General features: G+C 39.8%; 1 long non-coding RNA gene across 1 annotated transcript in view; it reads right to left on the reverse strand.

The window, feature by feature from the left end:
* LOC149749751 (uncharacterized) overlaps positions 1-17,944 on the reverse strand; it is a 180,421-nt gene extending 162,477 nt beyond the window's left edge. The window contains exons 1-4 of the long non-coding RNA XR_016392505.1: positions 17,514-17,944; positions 12,928-13,009; positions 10,877-10,967; positions 3,746-3,788 (exon numbers count right to left, since the gene is read on the reverse strand). This is a non-coding gene — a long non-coding RNA (uncharacterized LOC149749751). The remainder of the gene's footprint in view (positions 1-3,745; positions 3,789-10,876; positions 10,968-12,927; positions 13,010-17,513) is intronic.
* Positions 17,945-21,551: the final 3,607 nt, after the last annotated feature.

Raw genomic sequence — 21,551 nt, forward strand, 5'->3', positions numbered from 1 at the left:
ATTGGATCAAGCAGGAGCCCCACAGTTTAAATTTCCAGCTGCGTTGGAGGAAACAGAGGCTATGCCCCAATCCCATAACCCCTCACTTCTTACCGCTAGCCTATCCTAGGCTGTTCTTGCTGATAGGAGTACTTCATGCTAAAAATTAATTTTGCTTACCTGATGGCAGTCACACAACCTCAAATGCCATTTTTATAAATAAGGCAACCACCAATGGAGTGTGATTTAGGGTTTTTTCTTCTGTAGACCCTGCCTACCCTATAAAATCTCCCATTACTGCATCATGGAGACTATAATCCCTTTCCGAGGGAATAGATTCTTTCCAACCATAAGATGAAATAAGAACTTACATTTCCATACTGCCCAAAAGGAAATACATTGATTACAAAATGCAGGAGAGTGACTGATTTTCCACATTTGTTGTGTTCATTAAAGGGTTTTTGAATAGACTTGACAGTATTAAAGAAGTTCAACACACACAAAATAAAAATTAATAAATGAAGAGAAAAAAATTGCATTTACAACAAACAAAATAAACACATTGATATATAAAAGGTTGTTATACATCGATGAAAAATGGATGTCATAAAGTCACAAACTAAAAAGTATTAACAGCCAATTAAGATAGGAAAATATGTTCAACCTTGCTATTATTAATCAAAGAAATACAAATAAAATAATTCAGGTGTCATATTTTACTGACTAGAATGACAAAGTTTTAAAAAACGTGATAATACTGGTATTGATATTGATAATACTGGTACTGATGAGTGTGTGTAAGAAACCACACTGGATGTTAAATTCCTGGTAGAAATAAAAAGCACGGTAACCTTTCTGGAAGACAATACGTCAGTATGTACCAGAACTGACAACCAGCCATTCAAGTTCTAGAAGTCCATTCTAAGGAAATAAACAAATGCTCAAAGACATATGAACAAGGATGCTTGTCTCATTGTTTAGCAAAGCAAAACAGGAATAATCTAAATGCTGAACAGTAGGGACTGGTTAAATAAATAATAGAATGCTGTTCAACCATTAAAAATGATGCTGCAGATTTTTATTAGGTGATGAGTAATCATACTTATATTACTAAATAAAAATGTCATAGAACTGTTTTGTAGTTGGATATAATAATTAAAGGTATTTTATACTTGCATTGTATTTATATGCACCCCGTCACAAAAAAGTTTCAAAAGATACCCTCAAAAATGTTACAGAGATGATTTATCAGAAATGGGATTTTGAGTTATTTTTCCTTTTTTCTTTAAATCCTTTCAATTTTGGAGTTTCTGCAATGAGCCTGTATTATTTTTACAATTAAAAATATTTAAATTTACAATAAAAGGATCTAAATTCCTCCAGTTTTCCATTTATTTTCCACCCTGGCTCAGGGCATTTGTGTAAAAAAAAAAAAATCAGCTTATTTTCTCTTTTGTATCAATCTAAATTTACTTTTCATAAGTTAACTATTTTAGTCTGGCAAAAGTTTCACACAGGAAAATTGTTAAGGTCTGAGTATTCTATTACCTTTAAAAGCACTGGAAACTTTGAAATTATTTCTTTCAGAATTTTCATATAATACTGAAAGGTGGGGGGGAGGTAGCAAAATGAAGGGAAATAGATAGTAGTAGTCAACTTCAATTAAGAAAAAGCAACAAGAGGCAGTTTGTACTCTTTTGATACGGCAGAAGCCCCCTGTGTCAACTCATGCTAAAAAATGTATATATACACACACGTATATATGTTTGTGTGTATTATATGTATATGTGACACACACACATAATTAATCCACAGTCTTAGGCTAATCACTCATTGTGGCAGAAACAACGAGCTGTTGACTACACTTTAATTAGCTCCTCCAGCCTGTAGAGGCATCACTAGGACCAAGATAGGAACAACATTCTCCATCTCCGCTTGCATCTGGGTATGGTTCTATCCCAAAGAATGTGACCAGAGGTGACCTGAAGAGTTTATGTCTGAAGGATAACGAGTTGATAATTGTAGCTTGCAGCTTCCTCTCTCCTTTCCTTTTTAGGACAAACGTAGAGCCACTTGATGAAGGTGGTGGGTCCCTGAATAACTGAGCAGAAAACTGACCCTCAGACCACCAAAGTCCATACTACACTCCTGAGTGAGTGAGAAATGAACTGTCCATGTGTTGCTCCACTGAGGTTTAAGGTTTATTATTTAGTGTTTAACTAACGCATTTTTTCTTTAAACCTCAGTTGCCTTCTCTGTAAAATAAAGTCTTTGAAAAGGATCCACTGTAAGTTTTTTCCATTGCTTATGTTTTTATCTTAGTTTTTAATTCTCAGAAACACTGCGCACATTTTACCTTTTAAGTTAGTAAGTCTACTTTTTTTCCCACAAAGACAGGTTCTTCAAGTTATGGAGAAGTCATAGCAGACTGTTGCTTCAGTTTAAGATACGCATTCACATATGAGATGAGAAGGGTGAGGACCCAGAGAAACGCCTTTGACAGAGGGGAGTGAGAGCATACTGAAGAACGTTTAGTAATAAAGAATTCAGATGGGAGAAACGGATGGGTTACATCTAACAGATTTGCTCAAAGGAATTCTGGAAAGGCAAATATGTGAAAATGTATAGCAAAGACGTGAAATGCCTTTTGGTCCCTAAATGGATTTCATTTCAAAGACGTGCATATTGCAAATACATGTACCATAACACTTCTCTGTCCACTTCTAGAATTTTCTAAAGCCTGACAGAACATCTGCAGAGAGAGGATGTCATTCCAAGATAATCGACAGCAAGTTACTAAATTAAGATAAAAATGTCCTTAACCTTGAACAGTTTTTAAAGAGATTTTAGAAGAAAGGAGCCCTCCAGGGGGTTGTATAACTATATAATTGTACCCTTTCTAAAAGGCTATTTACAGATACATAATGTTTCCCCTCCATTCTTTAAAGTAAAATATAGGATAAAAAAAAATAGTTTGGGGATAATATTTGTTTGGGACAGCAGGCACTGCTAATCAGTACCACTCTCTCCTTATTCCTTACTATCAGAGCCCTGGTTTAGGAGACCCCATTATCCTTAAGGCTAAGGTGGCCAGTTTAGAATCCGAGCTGATGAGATCTAAGTGCAAGTCTGCTGACCATCTGTGGTAAAAAATTTGCTCTCTGAGTTAGACACTGCCTTTTTTTTCTTACTTAATTTCTTTTTTTTTTCCTTTTCTTTCTTCCTGCCCAAATTGTTGGAACACTATTGGAGATTCTGGGGTCACTTTGAAGCTATGTGGACGTGCTAGAGATGTGGAAGCTGGAAGAGCGAAGCAACCCAGTCCCCTGGTGATGCCCTTCAGCAGCTGGACTAACGCTAGAGGGACTATCTCCAAACTTCCTGCTACCCGTGGAAAGTAAGGTAAATCACTCATTCACTTTCTGTTACCTACTAACTGATCCAGAACTCTAACCTCAGGGTTCTAGAACCCTTCTCAGTATCCCATAGTCATACTCATGTTCCGGACTCCTGATCATCAGACTTGCTTATAGCAGATGTATGGGGAGGGCGGGCTCTTCTGGAAGCCCTCATACTTCCTCCCCGACCCCCACCACACACAAATAATGATCTTTATGTCCACTCATCCTTCTATCTACACTCAGAGGCCAGGGCCCCCAGGAAGGCTTCACTGACAACCCTTTACTCCTCTCTACATGCAGAAAGGGTAGAGGTGTGGGCTCTGGAATCACACTTCCTAGACTTGAATTCTTAATCTGTTACTTACCAGTTTAGGACGTGGGCAAAGTAGTTACCTTCTCTGGACACCCCTGTAAAAGAGGAACACTAAGTAGCACCTATGTACCTTACTGAAAGGATTAAATGAGCAAATGCAGGTAAAGTTCTTATAATTTTTTCTTGGGTCAATCAATTCTAGCTGCTATTGCTACCTTTGACTAATTTAGGGCAGTCCCTTTGCCCTCCTTTGGTTCTCTGGGCCCGTCTCATTCACAACACACACAACCGCATACTGCATTCACAACACACACAACTGCATACTGCAGAGTTTTGAAAGGTGGTTCTCAAAATGTGGTCCCTGGGCCAGCAATATCAGCCACACCTGGGAACTGGTTAGAACTCTGGCACTGGAGCCCTGCAATCTGTGTTTTAACAATATTCTCAGGCAAATCTGATGCACACTAAAGGTTGACGACAACTGAGAACATCTGTCTCAGACTCTCCTGGAGGCATTCACCAAAAATACAGATACAGGACTTACACCTGACCAGCTGGAGAAGGGGTCTAGTAATTGCTCTGGTTATCATGCTTGTCATGATTTTTCAGCACATAAATGTTTGAGAATCACTGCCATTTTGAATGTGTGTTTCACTTGTCTGTTTTTCCAGTGGACTTTACTTCCTTGCAAGGAAGGTTTGTGAAGATCTGTTGTTGTTGTTTGCATTATTAGTTTTAGTATGCTAATTCTAGAATCTCTGGCGCATAGTGCAATCTCAGGCAGGAAGTAGTGGCTCATTAAAACAGGTATCCCAAAAGTCTTAGTAGAACTTCAAGATTAATTCCTTCGGGAAGAGGTAAAATTGTCATTAGATGCAGATGATATGATACTATATATAGAAAACCCTAAAGACTCTACATGAAAACTACTACAACTGATAAACGAATTCAGCAAGGTAGCAGAATACAAGATTAACATACAGAAATTGGTTGCATTTCTTTATACCAACAATGAAATATCGGAAAGGGAATGTAAAAAAACAATGCCTTTTAAAATCACAACCCCAAAAATAAAATACTTAGGAATAAACCTCACCAAGAAGGCAAAAGACTTATACGCTGAGAACTGTAAGACATTAATAAAGGAAAGTGAAGATGATTCAAACAAATGGAAAGACATCTCATGTTCTTGGGTTGGAGGAATTAATATTGTTAAAATGCTCATACTACCCAAAGCAATCTACAGATTTAATGCGATCCCTATCAAATTACCCATGACATTTTTCACACAATTACAACAAATAATCCTAAAATTCATACAGAACCATAAAAGACCCAGAATTGCCAAAGCAATCCTGAAGAAAAAGAACAAGGTTGGAGGCATAGCCACCCCAGACTCAGACAGTACTCCAAAGTCACAGTAATCAAAACAGCGTGGTATTGGCACAAAAACAGACATATGGATCAATGGAACAGAATACAGAGCCCAGAAATAAACCCACACACCTCAGTTAATCTTTGACAATTAATCTTTGACAAAGGAGGCAAGAATATATAATGGGAAAGAGACAGTCTCTTCCGCAAGTGGTGTTGGTAAAGTTGGACAGCCTTATATAAACCAGTGAAGTTAGAACACATCCTTTCACCATACACGAAAATAAACTCAAAATGTCTTAAAGACTTAAACATAAGACATGACACCATAAAACTTCTAGAAGAGAACACAGGCAAAATATTCTCTGACATAAATCATACCAATGTTTTCTTAGGTCAGTCTCCCAAGACAATAGAAATCAAAATGAAAATAAACAAAGGGGACTGAATCAAACTTACAAGCTTTTGCACAGCAAAGGAAACCATAAACAAAATGAAAAGACAACCTACAGAATGGGAGAAAATATTTGCAAATGATTGCGACCAGCAAGGGCTTAATTTCCAAAATATACAAACAGCTCATACAACTTGATGACAATAAAAGCAAACAACCCAATCAAAAAAATAGGCAGAAGACTTAAAGAGACATTTCTCCAAAGAAGAAATACAGATGGCCAATAGGCACATGAAAAGATGCTCAACACTGCCAATTATTAAAGAAATGCAAATCAAAACTACCATGAGGTACCACCTCACACCAGTCAGAATGGCCATCATTAAAAAGTCTACAAATAACATATGCTGGAGAGGGTGTGGAGAAAAGGGAACCCTCCTACAACACTGTTGGTGGGAATGTAAGTTGGTGCAGCCACTGTGGAAAACAGTATGGAGGTTCCTCAGAAAACTAAAAATAGACCCACCATATGATCCAGCAATCCCACTCCTGGGCATATATCCAGACCAAACTATAATTCAAAAAGACACATTCACCCTGATCTTCACAGCAGCAATATTCACAATAGCCAAGACATGGAAACAACCTAAATGTCCATCAACATATGAATGGATAAAGACGATGTGGTACATATATACAATGAAATACTACTCAGCCATAAAAAAAGAATGAAATAATGCCATTTGCAGCAGCAACATGGATGCAACTAGAGATTATCATACTAAGCAAAGTAAGTCAGAAAGAGAAAGACAAATACCATGATACCACTTATATGTGGAATCTAAAATATGACACAAATGAACCTATCTATGAAACAGGAACAGAATCAGAGACATAGAGAATAGACTGGTGGCTGTCAAGGGGGAAGCAGGTGGGAGAGGGATGAACTGGGAGTTTGGGATTAGCAGATGCAAACTGGTATATATAGATTGGCTAAACAACAAGGTCCTACTATATAGCACAGGGAACTATATTCAATATCCTGTGATAAACCATAATGGAAAAGAATATGAAAAAGAATGTATATACATATGTATAACAGAGTCACTTTGCTGTACAGCAGTAATTACACAACGCTGTAAACCAAGTATACTTCAATAAAAAATAAGTTAATTAAATTTTTAAAAAGATTAATTCCTTCAGAAGAACAAGTACTACACATTCACAAAAAAAGCACCCTTTGAAAGTTTAAATTTTTGAATTTCTTTGCCACTTCCTTAGTTTTGATCATCTTGGACAATATATTTTTAATACTGACTTTTAAAAAGAATTGTGTTTCAGTGTTTGCTATCCTTAGAGAGACAGAAACAGATAAGTACAACTAAATACTTATTTTTCAAAAGTCTCAAAAGTATAAGGGAAATGAAAGTAATTTATCTTCAAATGATTTGGGGGTACGTTTCTAATTTCATACTTCTGATGGGATTCAAGATTAAAACTGTATTAAGACATTTGAGACATGCCGCATTGGTATTAAATGAATGTAATTTTGTGTAAAGTGGTAGAAATATTTTCTTCAGCAAACATACCTGCAGATATAAAATCACAACCATAAATCTACAAAAAAGCAAGCTACTGAATGAAATCTGATTGGTTATTTCCCTGCAGTATGGATCTGCTAATAATTTAATTTACTACTTGCTAACACAAGCCAAAATTTAAATATACATATATATATGTGTGTGTGTGTATATATATATCTCTTCAATTTTAAATCATTCATATATATGAACAAGTATACATACACATATATAACAATTGTTCATATATATATATATATATAAACAATTTAAATTAAAGAAAGTACATCTGGTGGCCTATTTTTTCCCCCCGATTTCTAAAGAACACCATATTCTATTCTAGGCAGTGGAATGTCAATCCACCTTAAGGGTTGTTCAATGAGCATATCTGAGAAACCACTGGTTTAGCCAATGATGTACTTATTCAGGGAGGTCCTAGTGCCACTGTCAAGAGCTTATCCACAGGACAGATAAGAAGGTACTTGTTTGGTTTGTGAAAAGAAGGAGTAGTGAGGAATGGCAGGTAGCTGCAGGCTGATGACACGTGATGTCCATATATATGTAGAACCAACACGCCCATAATTGCACCCATTTTCCATACCCAAATCCAAAGCCTTTATATCATTAATCCCAGGCAAAAATGGTAAGATTCATGTGTGTTACTATCCCACGGCTTCAAGATGCCTATAAACTCATATGAGTATGTCTTAGTTTTATCAGTGGAGGACAAACCAGGCTTCTATCACCAAGCCCCATTCCATAACAGGCAAACCAGTCCAACACTTCTCTGAGTGCTGCAGGAGAGTCTATGGAAGGGGCGCTCACTCCACTGTGATGCCTAAAATGCCTTTGCTCAGAGCAAACATTTCAAACCATGCTGAGTGAATGAATGAGTGAACTGGTGTCATAAAACAGGCTTATTTCAGGGAAATTCCATTCAACAGGCTGGCATTCCTTCCTACCCATCTTAACTGTTAAGCTTGCCATCAGACAAAAAATTAATTATAAAACGTTAGAGCTGAGGAAATTTTAGAAACTATCTACTCTCCAGAGGTATACAACTTTAATTTAGTGGTAAAAATCACTAGGAGTGATTTAGGAGTCTATCAGACCTGAGTCCAAATTCCACATCTACCATATTTTTGTGAGCAAATAACCACTTCTGAGGCTCTGTTCCATGTATGCATTATGGGATATCATAATAATACATACATTAATTGTATGACTATCAGGGGATGAAATGACACAATCCATTTGCCATGGTCGGCTAAGTAATTGGCACCAAGTAAGCACTCAAGACATTAGCCAATATTAATAGCGGAGAGATGATAACAAAACTCTGGGACTGATGCCCACCCTAGTGGCCCCAGTGGTCATAATGACTTTCTTCCATTCAGCCTGCTCTCTTCTCACTAAGACTAAGGAAGAGAAGATGAACAAATTAGGAATAACAATTTGAAAATGGTTTTATACTCCCTGAATGAATGGAATTATAATAAAATGATTCATGAGTTCTGCAGAAATATGATGAGACTTTAGATCTTTATGTTAGTTCTCTGCAAAACCAATTTATGGCCCTAAGATGTACCTTCCCACCCAGCCCCATCCTTACCAGGATCAAATATCATTGTAAATGGAAAAGTCAACAACACATAATCAACAAGCTAAGTTACAAGCCAGTGAAGTCTCGGAGCTTTGATAGAGAAAATTCAGATTTATCATTATATGTAAAAATAAGATGATATGAAGAACTCAATCTAAAAAATATTACCTGGAGATCTATAATTCTACAATAGTGCTATAAAAAGTAAAGAGCTAGAAATCTATTTAGATGGTTTTCCTTATAAGAAAGCACTTTCTGTATAACTTTTAATGTACTATTGATGAGAACAATTCAACAAAATTCAAATAAATACCTGCAGATGTCCTACAAGAAGAAAAGAACAGAGTTAGATGTGACGGGATAACTGGACTTCAGGATGAGTAAGACCCTATACTTGACCTCAATAAATTAACATGAAATACAGTGGATGAGTCATGTACAGAATGTCAGAATTCCAAAAGGCCAAGCTAAGTACCAAAAGGAACATGTGGGGACTCTTAAGAAGGAAATAAAATATTGGTTAGTTGATTACGAAAAGGCAGAAGGGAGTAGGTTCCCTTTGGCTGCTCTTTGAAGAGATCACTTCCTTTCCCCTCTAGTCCTGAGGCTAGGGTGGCATGGGCAATAGAGGAATGTGGGGACTGAGAATCATTTCTACTCTCACCAGAGTGGCTGGAAGCAGATTTTCTTACCAGGATGTAGTAGTATGCTAATATTTAAGGGTTCTTGAGGTCAGAGAGAAGGGTTTGAACACTCCGGCTCCATCTCTTGCTGTGGGTCAACTTTCTTACCTTTCCAACACCTCAGCGTCTTTATCTGAAAATTGGGGATGATGATAATGTCTCCCACCTGAGTGTGAGAACTACATGATATAGTGCATACGCAGGGCTAAATTTGGTGCCTGGCAAACAGAAAGTGCTCAGTACGGCAGGCGAGTGTAGTGACAATAAAGGCAAAGATGACGGGGGTAGTGCCGGTGTTGCTTCTGCCCCCAGAACAGGCTCTGACTGGGAGAGAGTTAAAGCACCTTTGGGTTCATGGGGGTTTATATATAAGCAACGGTTGATCAATGGGAGCTGGTTGTCCAAATGATTATGTGCAATCTAAGAAAAAAATGGGCCTCGGATCTGCTCAGCTACTTAATATTAGCAGCGGTAGTAGTCAAAGAAGCTAAATTTTATTACGTGTTTATATGCCAAACAACGTGCTGAACGTTTTAAAAGGATTTACTCACTTATTACAAGGAGGCTATACGCTAGGTCCTGATAATGTTATTCGTCTCTTTCAGATGTTGACTGAGCCTCAGACGGGTTACAAAAGCACCCAAGATCCCGTTGTCAGTACATGACGGAAATGAGTTCAAATCCAGCCTGTCTGACTTGTTCTTAATCACTAAGGTATGAAATTAAGCATGTTGCCCTTTGCCTGATTCTCCTTCTGAGGCCTGAATATTTCACTTAGCTCTCTGTGTGCAGAAGAGAGAAAATTCTCTCTCCTTCACCCAACTTGGCATCAATATCCAGCTCCCCTTCTCAAAATGGGTTGCTTCAACGAGCAGCAATGAATGCCGGGTCGTGGACCAGTCACCTTGATGACTAAGAGTCAGACACTAGGGAAAGAAAATGCTCTGTGACAAACCTACCCCTGTACAGAAACAAGACAGAAATGGGGGGACAGGGCAGAAGATAATGGAATAAGGCATAGGAAAAATAGCACCTGGCATCGTGATAGTAATAATAATAATAGTAGTAGTAGTGGTAATAGTAATAATAATAGACTTTACTATGCTCTAGGCATTGTATTAAGTGCTTGGTGTAAGTGACTTCATTTTAACATTGAAAACAAGTCTATGAGGATGAAATATTATTAACATCATTTTATAGGCAGGAGTATTGAGGTTCAGGTAATCAGGTAAATTGCCCAAGCTCATATGGTTAGCAAGTGGAAAGCAGAGATTTGAACCAGCACCTACACTCCTAACCATTATGCTATAACCATTATGCTGAAGACATAAGAATTCCAATGGTCTTTCCCCATAACCCACTCCTGCACTCCAGACCTCAACAGTCCAAGATCAAGAGAGAGCAAGCTTGGAGTTGCCACTCTTCAGTGAGTGTCAATCATTTCAAAACAGTGTGTTTGCTAACATGATGTAGTTCCTGTGATAATCTTCTCAACCAGGTATCAAGAAACAGGAAGCAAAGATTCAAGTAACAGTATGCTCGTACTTACGAGGAAGGTGGGACAGCATAGTTGACACTGGGCTTAACTGTTCTGGAAAACGTGGTCCCAGTAGGCATACACGCTGGTACATTTTCCCCACCTACCAAATACAAAAGAAGTATTTCATTTCCATGTTGCTCTTCCAAGTTCCACCTCATTCGTGCCTGTCATTCATCCTCTGGCCTCTTCCTGTCTCCATTTCTGTACAGAAAGGTGCTGAGTCTCTGCTCTCGGATACGAAAGGGTGTGTTAAGGAGAGGGAGCCATGGTACCTCAGTCTTTTGTTTTTCTTCTTAATTCTATTATGCCAACTCCACTGAACTTAATTAGAGTGAATACAGAATTACACAATTACCCTCTGTTCTATTCTTCGGATGTTATATTTTGATAAAATTTACGACATGCTGCTCTCCCCTTGAACACCAGATGAACACTAGAAATGGATGTGTGTTGACATAAAATCTGTTATAATTACAACTAAAGTATAGCTTACATAATGATAGTGTTAACATAAAATTATAGATGTGTAGAGACAACGTGGTCATGCATTTTTTAGTATAAGTACATGCTTAGACCAATATCTGTTAGCGGAATGAAGATGGAAGAGAATTTTGGTTAAGCCACAAAGGCTGTTTAAGGACTTGCAGATAGCTAAGGGGAACTCAAAGACCAGTAAGATAGTACTTCCCCTGCCATGTTTTCAATTGCAAAGTGAAGGGAAGATGTGAAAGTAAGTACCCCTATGGAAATGACAAGACAAGTACCTTTTTTTCCTTGAATACCGGGGTAAATGCTTAAATTCTAATGTATATCAGTGATGCAAATTTTCAACTGAGTTTGATAAATCATAAAATAATAATTATACATATATGTATATAAAACTGCATGGAACTAGACAGTTCAGAATTACTTCTAATTAAAGAGGTACCCTATGACAACTAACTTAAACCTTACAAAATATGGTTCCAAGTACCCTATCAGAGTGAAAAGTAGGAGACTGAAAGGTTTATTGTAAATGTTTGTAGTCATGGTGTCTTACCTAAAACTACTCTGTCACAAATACTATTAAAATAATTGTGACATTTTATTCACTTTTACTGCAAACAACAAAACAAACTATAGGTATTTTTTCATTTCAGGTAATTATTTTAGCTAACAGTTACTAAATGTTTTGAGAAAGCAGAGTGCTAACTGCATGACTTCATTTTATCTTTAAAATAGCGCTTCCATGTCATTATTCTTAATATCTCCATTGTATTAAAGTGTATCTCTAGTTCAGACCTTTCTTCAGAACTGCAGACTTGTGTGTCCAACTGTGTACTCAGCATCTCTGCTTGGACGTCACGAAAACATCTCAAATCTTACACCTCCAAAACTGGTCTTTAATCCACCAAACACGCTCTACCCCAAACTTTTTCCATCTTAGGTGACAGTAACCACACCTTTCCAGTTCCCCAGGCCCTAAATCTCGAATTCACCCTTGACCCCCTCTTCCTTTCCATTCTTGCATTCAATCTACCACAAAGTGCTGTCACAACCTTCCCAATGTGCCACTTCTGAGAACTACCAGCCGCTAGCAGCCTGGTGCAGGCCACCAACATAGACCTCGAGGATCCTGTCGTCGCCTCCCGAGATTCTCCCTGACTCCACTCTCTCCCCACATCCTCAAGACCACAGATAGAGTTATGCTTTTCAAACAAGAGACAGTTCATGCCACACCTCGGCTAAAATCCTGCCCCTGGCTGCCTACATTTAGAGTAAAAGACACAATGCATGTGATGGCCTCCCAGGACTTACCCAATCCATCCCATCACATATCCGACCTCCAGCCCTCCTGCTGTCTCTTCCTCCCCACTGACTAAGTCAGCCAGGGTGGCCTCCTTGATATTCCTCCAAGCTGCCCGGCATATTTCTGCCTTAGAGTTTTGGGACTGGTTATTCTTGCTCCCAGGGAGTGGTCTCCCCATCATACATTCTGACAACGCCCTCACTTCAAGTCTTTGCTCAAAGGTCAACTTATAAAATCCACCCTGACTACCCTATCTAAAATCAGAACCTACCTGTACACTCCTCCAGCACTCCCAACCCAAGCCTCTTCAGTGAGCTTCACATCCTTTTCCTTATCCCGTAGTGCCCATCAACCTGTGACAAAGCATAGAATTTATTTATAACATCCGTTTCCACACGAGAGTGTAAGGAGGGAGAAAGCATGCAAGAAGGAGCACGCAGGCAAAGGCTCTTGTCTAATCTATTCATTGATACGTCCAAGCATAGAGAACAGGAAGATGCTTGATAAATAGTCCTGAAAAAGATACAGATGAGGAAACCAGTAGTAAAGCTCAGAAAGTTTAAGAAACTTCCTCAAGGTTCCAGAGCTAGAAGAGGGTCACAGTAGAATTCACACTTGGGGATGTCTAACTTCAAATCTCTTAGCCTCTCTGCTATCTTTTTTTTCTTCTTTGCGGTACGCGGGCCTCTCACTGTTGCAGCTTCTCCCGTTGCGGAGCACAGGCTCCGGACGCGCAGGCTCAGCAGCCATGGCTCACAGGCCCAGCTGCTCCGCAGCATGTGGGATCTTCCCGGATCGGGTCACGAACTCTCAACCACTGCGCCACCAGGGAAGCCCCTCTCTGCTATCTTAAGTCCATGAAATTCAGGATTTGTTTTAATCAGTGCCATGGAAATTCTCACTCCACTGAATAGGATCACTAAAGTGTTCTCTGTCTAGATTTATACATATATTTTCCATTTAAACAAAGGAAACAGAAGAGGGGAATTCATCATGGGTTATTGCGGTAATTTTACAGCAATTTTAGCAATAATGACATTTAAGTAATAGTGATATTTAATGATAGCATAATAATAATAAAACAATAGCTCTTAAATGTATTAAAGATGAATTGCATGCTAAACTCGGTGCTAAAATATTTCCATGTATATTTTGTGCAAAATCCTTATGAATATTCTATCGGATGAGCTTTATGTGTAACTCCACCAGGCATACTTCTCTTATTCCGCTTTCAAAGATAAGGAAATTGATGAGAAGTGTGGTAACCGTTTGATCAAGATGAGACTGGTAATAAGTTGTGAGTATGAATTTAAATTCAGGTCTAACTCCAGAATTTGATTCTCAATCCATACATGAAAATTCTGATAACTCTTTTGATAAGCATATGTTCTCTCCTGGAAAACATCCCCCATTATGTCTGCCTGTGCTCATACCTTCAGAACACAGTCAAGTTTGAAACATGATAAAAATGTTTAAATAGTGTGCTTTAATAAATGGAAATATCTTCATCTAAACAATAACACAAAAAGGCAGGCTGAGCCCTTTGAAGTGGCTTCGTTGCTATCTTCCATCCAGAACAAGAGAAGGAATCAACAGCTGCAGAGTAAAGAAAGCATGAAACCCAGAGATGGAGGATTCTGTAAATGACCAATTACAAGACTATTAAGCCACACTTTCATAGCAAGAGGCAAAATATTCCGTTAAACTGAAAATTCTTCTACCCCTCACTCCAAGGCCCACACAAACATTAATGTTGCATTTATTAGGATGTATTTCCTGTGCTCTATCAACTTGACTTTCAGCAACTGTATTAATACAGTCCTTTCGCTTTGCACATATATCTGAATGACGGATTCCATTACTGGAGTTTTGTAGAAAGAGTGGAGTGAATGAAGTAAAGTTTGGGAAGAGCCATCATAATCCATAATGATGGGCACTGAATCAGGACAAGAAGAAACCTCTCTTCTCATTTATTTGAATGAAAATTCTACTATATATTTATTGCCTCTGTACAGGGCCATCTGTTGAATAATGGAAAACAAGCATCTTTCATTTGGAGGTAGGATTTGTGTGCTCAAGTTTCGATGGGCCTGCAGAATTAATCTTGTTTTAGAAATGAAATAAAATGTAATTTCTTACTGTAAGTAGATGTGCTTAAGCAACTGGCAACTTTGATGTCTTTAAATCACTGCAGTTTCAGGGTAGGCAAATCTATAATTATTTCAAGCACTTCTTTATTGGTGCAACAATTGAGCAGTGTACATAGTGGTCAACAACCTGGGCATTGTCAGAGGACTCTAAGTTTGAATCTAGACTTTGCCACTCACCAGCTATGTGACTTTCAGCTATGAGAATCACTTTCTTCAGCGTTACAGTGTGGATTATTATATGCCCTTTGCAGAACTACTGTAAGAACTAAATGTATATGGGCACAGTGGCTCATAGTAAGGGCTCAAATTAGTACTGTGGTCACTACTAGTAGTATTGAAAAGAAATTACAACTTCTATTCTCATAAAGTGGGATATGTGTCCCTTTATCATTGTAATTTCATATCATTTTACTTTTGACCTTATAATTTAATAGCTTGATCCAGGAAACATTTAGCAGTAAATATAATTGAAAGAAGGTTACTTGTCAAACATGAAATACTGTAGTATCAAGTGTGCTGGCACAATACTCTGCTCAGATAATTAACCTGTAAAAATATGTTATTGTCTTCTTTTTAATTAAGCACATTGAACATATATATTTACTGTGCCAATTGGCGAAAGGTCCATTAATTAATCAGTCTAACTATATGTTGCATAAATGTCTTCTAAACATAATCGTATATGTATTTTATTTGTTGGGAAAATGTGTTTGAGATTGTTCTTTTCTGCCTATTTAAAGTAAAAGAGGGTGAGAAGTAGAGTTAGGCTTAATGTACTTTGTACTCCATTATGCCATGAAAATGCTTCTGTGCCCCGGAGACAACAACAAAAGATCTGCTTTAATGACAAGAATCAAGTATGTTCTAAAGCTTCCAGGTAGGAGGCGTACAGGTTGCAGTTCATATCAGAAGTCTTTGCTCTCTCTCTCAACTGCGTCTAGATGGGAAAGATGTGGTCACAAATGCTTCAAGGTGATATAGTAAATGTTGGAAAAGAGGGGGGTAGGAGGCAGAGTTTTGAATATCTCAAACCTGAGCTAGAAGGATTTTATTTAAAGAAAATAGCGGATATGATTTTTCACTTAAGGAATGCCAGTCAGCAAACCTAACACTAATGTAGGAAATTAGCTCTTTTAGCTATGATGCTTTCAAATGCACATGGCTGAAAACAAATTCAAAATAGTCCAAGGAAATTTAAAAACAAAAACCAAACAACAACAACAACCTCAACAAACAAGTACTAGAAATTCAGGGATGCAGCCATATTCAGATACAGCTGGATCTGGAAATTCCAGAGTATCAGCAGGGTTCCAGCTCTCTCTCCATCGCTCAGCCCTGCTTACCTCTGCAAGACTTTATTTTACAGAAAGTCTCTTCTGGTGCTGGATGGTCACTGGGAGTCCCAGAGTCATATCTCCCCAGCTTAGAAATTCCAGAGAGAAAAGACAATTCTTCCATTTTGCTCTGAGAGAAAAGTCCTGGGGAGGAGTCTGATAGACTTAGCCGAGGTCAGATGCCTACCCATGAGCCAATCACCTGCTTTACTGGAGTTCAGTCCCTGGGCGACTCATCCCCGGGGCCCGTGAGGAGGCAGGATGGCATTATCTGGCAGTTCTCCAAGAAAAGCCTGCTGTTTTTGTAAGATGAAAGGGGAGAGGACATGGATAATGAAACCTGTATCTGCTTCTGTAAAATCCACAGAATCTTACTCCCTGCCCTGTGTCGATGACCATGCAGTAAGCTGACCCAGGAGGTCATTTTTCCCACAACAGTCTTTATATATATGACTAAGGAACACACTGGTAAAAGAATATGGGAGAAAGTCTGAGTATGACAAGTCAGCTAGACTGATATTAACTAAAAAAGCTGTGTAAAAATATCCTTAAAAAGTTGCCCCCAACTCACTCAAAGTCCAAAGTTGGAGCTGGAAATACAATGTCATGGAGTTTGGATAAGAACAGGTTTTCTCCAAGTTGAACTATGACACAGAGATTAGAGACTTCTAGAAACTACACTTTTTCAAAGAAAAAACATCACAGGAGAAAAATGAGGCCTAGAAAAATTAAATGACTTAAGATAACATAGCTAATTAATGGCAGGACTGAGACTAGAGTATATACTTTGTGTAATTGGCTATGGTTTAGTTAGTTAGTTTGTTTGTTTTGTTATCACTTCAAAACGAGACAAACTTAAAGAAAGGAAACACAACCAAAACTCAGTGGTTGGAAAAGAGATGGATGTGAACGCCCACTTGTTTCTTACGTATAAAGTTACCCCTCGCAGTGTTCTGGAGGAGAAAACGCTGGCTCTTCCCAACGTTGGTTACATACACAAAGATTCCAAAGACAAGACAAGTGCTTTGCAAACGAAGTAACTAGAACCAGCTCAGGCTTCCCCGCGCCGGGTCCCACGTTCCACGGTCAGAACCACCAACTGTATCCCCCCGGGTAACAAGGTGATTCAGAAAAGCTGGCGTCTTCAGAGAAGGGAGAAAACTTAGCCGGGAAGAGAGGAGAAAACTTGCTCAGCTTCTTGCTGGGGTCTGAAACGATCCCAACAGAGTCCTTAAACCCCTCAGGTTTCCCCAATCAAGCACCCTCGCCTCCAACCTGGGCCACCCCAGATCTATCAGACGACAGAAGTATGCGGACGCACGAAGAGCTAACCACCCCACGAGAGGAACCTACGCGCGGCCGCACCCACTCACCCGCCGCTCCCCGGGAGACGGGAGACGAGTCCGGGGTCCAAGTCCTGGGCGTGGCACACTCGCCCCTCTCCGGGCCCAGCTCCACCAAACCTCGGCGCAGCCCGCCTGGGCGCCGCCATCTTGACCACAAAGGGGGCCTCGCGCCGGAGGCCCCTGAGCGGGCGCCCTGAGCGGAGCCGGAGCTCCGGGGAGCCCCAGGTCGGCGCCCTACGTCCCCCGCGCGCTCGCGCAGCGTCCACGCGCGACGAGAATCCCTCACGCAGCCCCCGACCTAGGCTTCCGCGGACCCAGCGCCCCGCGCAGCCCGCACCGCGGCTCAGGCGGCGCCGAGGGCGGCCCGGGCGGAAGAGCGGGCGCGGGGCACGCGCTCGGTAACCTGGCAACGCGGAGCAACCCGGCGTCTCTGGCGAACCCCTGCCTTCCACCGCGAGGAAGCACGGACCCCCCCCCCCCCGCACCCGCTGCCCAGCCTTCGCCGCCCCTCGGTCGCTCCGCCCGCCGCTGCCCGCTGGCTATGGTCTTTTAAATCCATGATACAACGTCTATATGTAACAAAGCTGTTAAACCCTAAATGTTTATGATATTCAAGTAATCCAGTATCTGAATTATTCTTGAAGATAAACATCCAAAGACTTCTTAATTGTATGGGTATACATACATAAAATACACGTGGAGGTAACTTCAAATATAGTATGTGCCTGTCTCTATTCCTTCCCTCTCCGCTCTTTTAAAAAATGCCCCTTTAAAAATTGCCCACTCACCATCTGTTAGGTAAATTTGCTGAAACACAGTAAATGTGGAGACAGAAATTGTTATAGAGACTATTCCAAATGGCACTGACACCTGTATTTATGAAAGAGTTACTATTTTTATTATTATCCTAATTTTAGACAAGAAATTATTGTAATAGCTAACACTTATCTGGAACTTACTATGCCCCAGGTACTGCTTGAATGGTTTACACATGTTAATTTATTTAATCCTCATAATAAACTAAGGATTTATCTCATCCCCAACACATAAAGGGCAGGTATTATTATTCATCACCCCTATTTTTCAAGATGAAGAAATTGAGGTACAGTGTTCTTAAGAGACTTGCCAAGGACATAAAGCTAGGAAGCACAGAGCTCAATTTGAAGTCAGGAACTATCTTCAAGATCTATGTTTCAACCCCTCTGCCACCTAGCTCTTGGGTGCAGAAACAGAGCTCATACCCATGTCTAATCTCAGCAACAACACTTTTAACTATTGTACTCTGTTGTCTGTCTATGTATTAGACAGTAATCCCTATCAGCAGTGTTTCCAGAACTATTCCTCTTGGATGAATCACGTTCTGGGTATGTCCAGTGAACAACTGAACATAAAATGTTGAAATTATTGGAAAGTTCTCTCTGGGGAATGTCTTACGAGACCATCTACCATACTTAATTCCACTAATCGAATTAAATGGAATTTTAGACCATCTATCATTTTTTAATATTCACATCTCATTTAATATTCAAACAATATTCCTTAGGGTAATTACTCATATTCTTTGCATATCTTGATTCTTTGTGATGTGGGCCCATTTCTCATGATCGTATCTGCTTTGAAATTATTTAACGTAAGTTGATACTAGTATCTTCCCCATGCAAGTTATTTATCTTACAATGATTAAAAAAATTTTTTATCATTGTGTTGTGAATTCACAGCATTTTAAAAATTATTTTATTTATTTTTGACTGTGTTGGGTCTTCGTTGCTGTGTGCAGGCTTTCTCTAGTTACGGCAAGCAGGGGCTACTCTCCATTGCAGTGTGCTGGCTTCTCACTGCGGTGTCTTCTTCCGTTGTGGAGCACGGGCTCTACGCGTGCAGGCTTCAGTAGTTGTGGCTCACGGGCTCTAGAGCACAGGCTCAGTAGTTGTGGCGCACGGGCTTAGTTGCTCCAGGGCATGTGGGATCTTCCTGGACCAGGGATGGAACCCGTGTCCCCTGCATTGGCAGGTGGATTCTTAACCACTGCACCACCAGGGAAGTCCCTATCCTATAATGATTTTGATTCTTCAGTTCCTCAACCCTCCACCCCATTAAAATAAAATCAGAAGTGGGATCAAGTCTCATTTCTGTGGGGAGAAGGTAGCAGGTAAGCTCTTGTAGACATTCATTCAGTCAATCAATCTCAGTTGAGGACTCCTGCTTCTAGCCATTATGGAGTAATTGGCCCCAGAATTTTCCTCTCAAAGCTAATCATTAGAAAATTAGAATAACTTAAACAACCCTTTTAAGACACTGGGCAGCTAAGAGCTCAGGACTGTGTTCCCCAAAGGAGGGGGAACAAATGAGGCAAGCCCTATGAATGTTCCTGCCTGGTGCCACTTTTCAGACCCAAGCTGAGCATGGTCAATGGGCTAATTTGAGAAAACAGAGATCAGAGTTCAGAGAGACTCAGGAAGCTGCAACTTGCAGGCAAGAGTACAAGATAGACAGGAGGTACACAGAGAAAGAGGGCTAGAAATATGTATGGTAGTCCCTTGAATTTTGGCTCAACACTAAACTGGGAAAACATAGGATGAGGATATGGGACCCTAGGAAAATAACAACTATTAGGGAACTGTAACAGAGCTCACGCAGCACTGGGAGACACTGAAGTGCTAACCCTCTGGAGGGGAGAAATCTTTCTGAAGACTCGGACAAATTAGTAGAGACCCAGAAAGACTTTAATAGCAGGGCTAAATACCCACTGGAAAAAGTCTTAAAAACCAACCTGGAAAGGCTCTAGCTGACCTGCAAGTAACCTAACATCTGCTAAAACAAGATTCAATGCTTTTTAAAGGAAGACAGTGAAATGAAGACACAACCACATTATTTTTACACTGTACAGAATCCAATAAAAATTATAAGGCATGTGAAAAGGCAGGAGGAAAAACTAGTCAATAAAAACAGATCTAGAAATGACAGATTTTAGAATCAGCACAAATACAAAAAAAAACAGTGTGACAGAATTCTAAAATAGCCCCCATAATTATATAGTGAATGGGATTTTGCAGGTGTAGTTGAGGTTATTAATCGGTTGGCTTTGAGAGAGATTCTCCAGGTGAGCCTAACCTAATCACGTAAGTCCTTAAAATAAGACTTTTCTTTGGCTGGTCACAAAAGAGTATGTCAGAGAGATCCTAAGTGTGAGAAGGATTCAACATGAAGGAGGTTCTCTATTGCTGAGAGGGAAGGAGCCATCTGGAAGGGTCTGAGAGTGGCCCTAGCAGCTGTCTGGCCCCTGGATAACGGCAAGAGAAGACAAGGACGTCGTCCCTACAGTTGTAAGTAACTGAATTCTACTGACAAGCTAAATAACCTTGGACACGGATTTTTCCCAGAGCTTCCAGATAACAGCTCAGCCTGGCTGACACTCTGACTTCAGTTCTGTAAAAGAGCCTCAGGAGAGATCCCAGCCAAGCCGCCCGTATCTAGAGTACCTAAAGATCTGTGAGATAAATGAGTATTGTTTTAAGTCACTAAATGTGTGGTAGTTGTGTCACAGCAATAGGAAATAAATATAAACAGCTAGTGTAAATATGTTCAAGAATTTGAGGGCAACATGAACCCAATGAGGAGAGAAGTGAAAAATATAAAAATAAATGGAATGTGTAGGGCTGAAAAATACATTGTTTGAAATTCACTGCATCTGTGTAACAGCAGTTGCACACTGCAGAAGACAAACTTGAACATTGTTCAAGATAGACCATATATTGTTCCATAAACAAGTTTCAGTACACTTAAAATTATTGAACTCATTCTGATAACAACGGTATTAACTTGAAAATCAATAACAAAATATCTAGAAAATCCCCTAATATTTGATATTTAAACACACTTAACTCACAATTTTTTTAAAAATCCAGGTAGGGGCTTCCCTGGCGGCGCGGTGGTTGAGAGTCCACCTGCCAATGCAGGGGACACGGGTTCGTGCCCCGGTCCAGGAAGATCCCACATGCCACGGAGTGGCTAGACCCATGAGCCATGGCCCCTGAGCCTGCGCGTCCGGAGCCTGTGCTCCGCAAC

Source organism: Delphinapterus leucas, chromosome 3, assembly GCF_059928025.1.
Source record: "Delphinapterus leucas isolate spDelLeu-1000000601 "Yukka" chromosome 3, BTC_Dleu_Yukka2, whole genome shotgun sequence".
NCBI classification, from domain to species: Eukaryota; Metazoa; Chordata; class Mammalia; order Artiodactyla; family Monodontidae; genus Delphinapterus; species Delphinapterus leucas.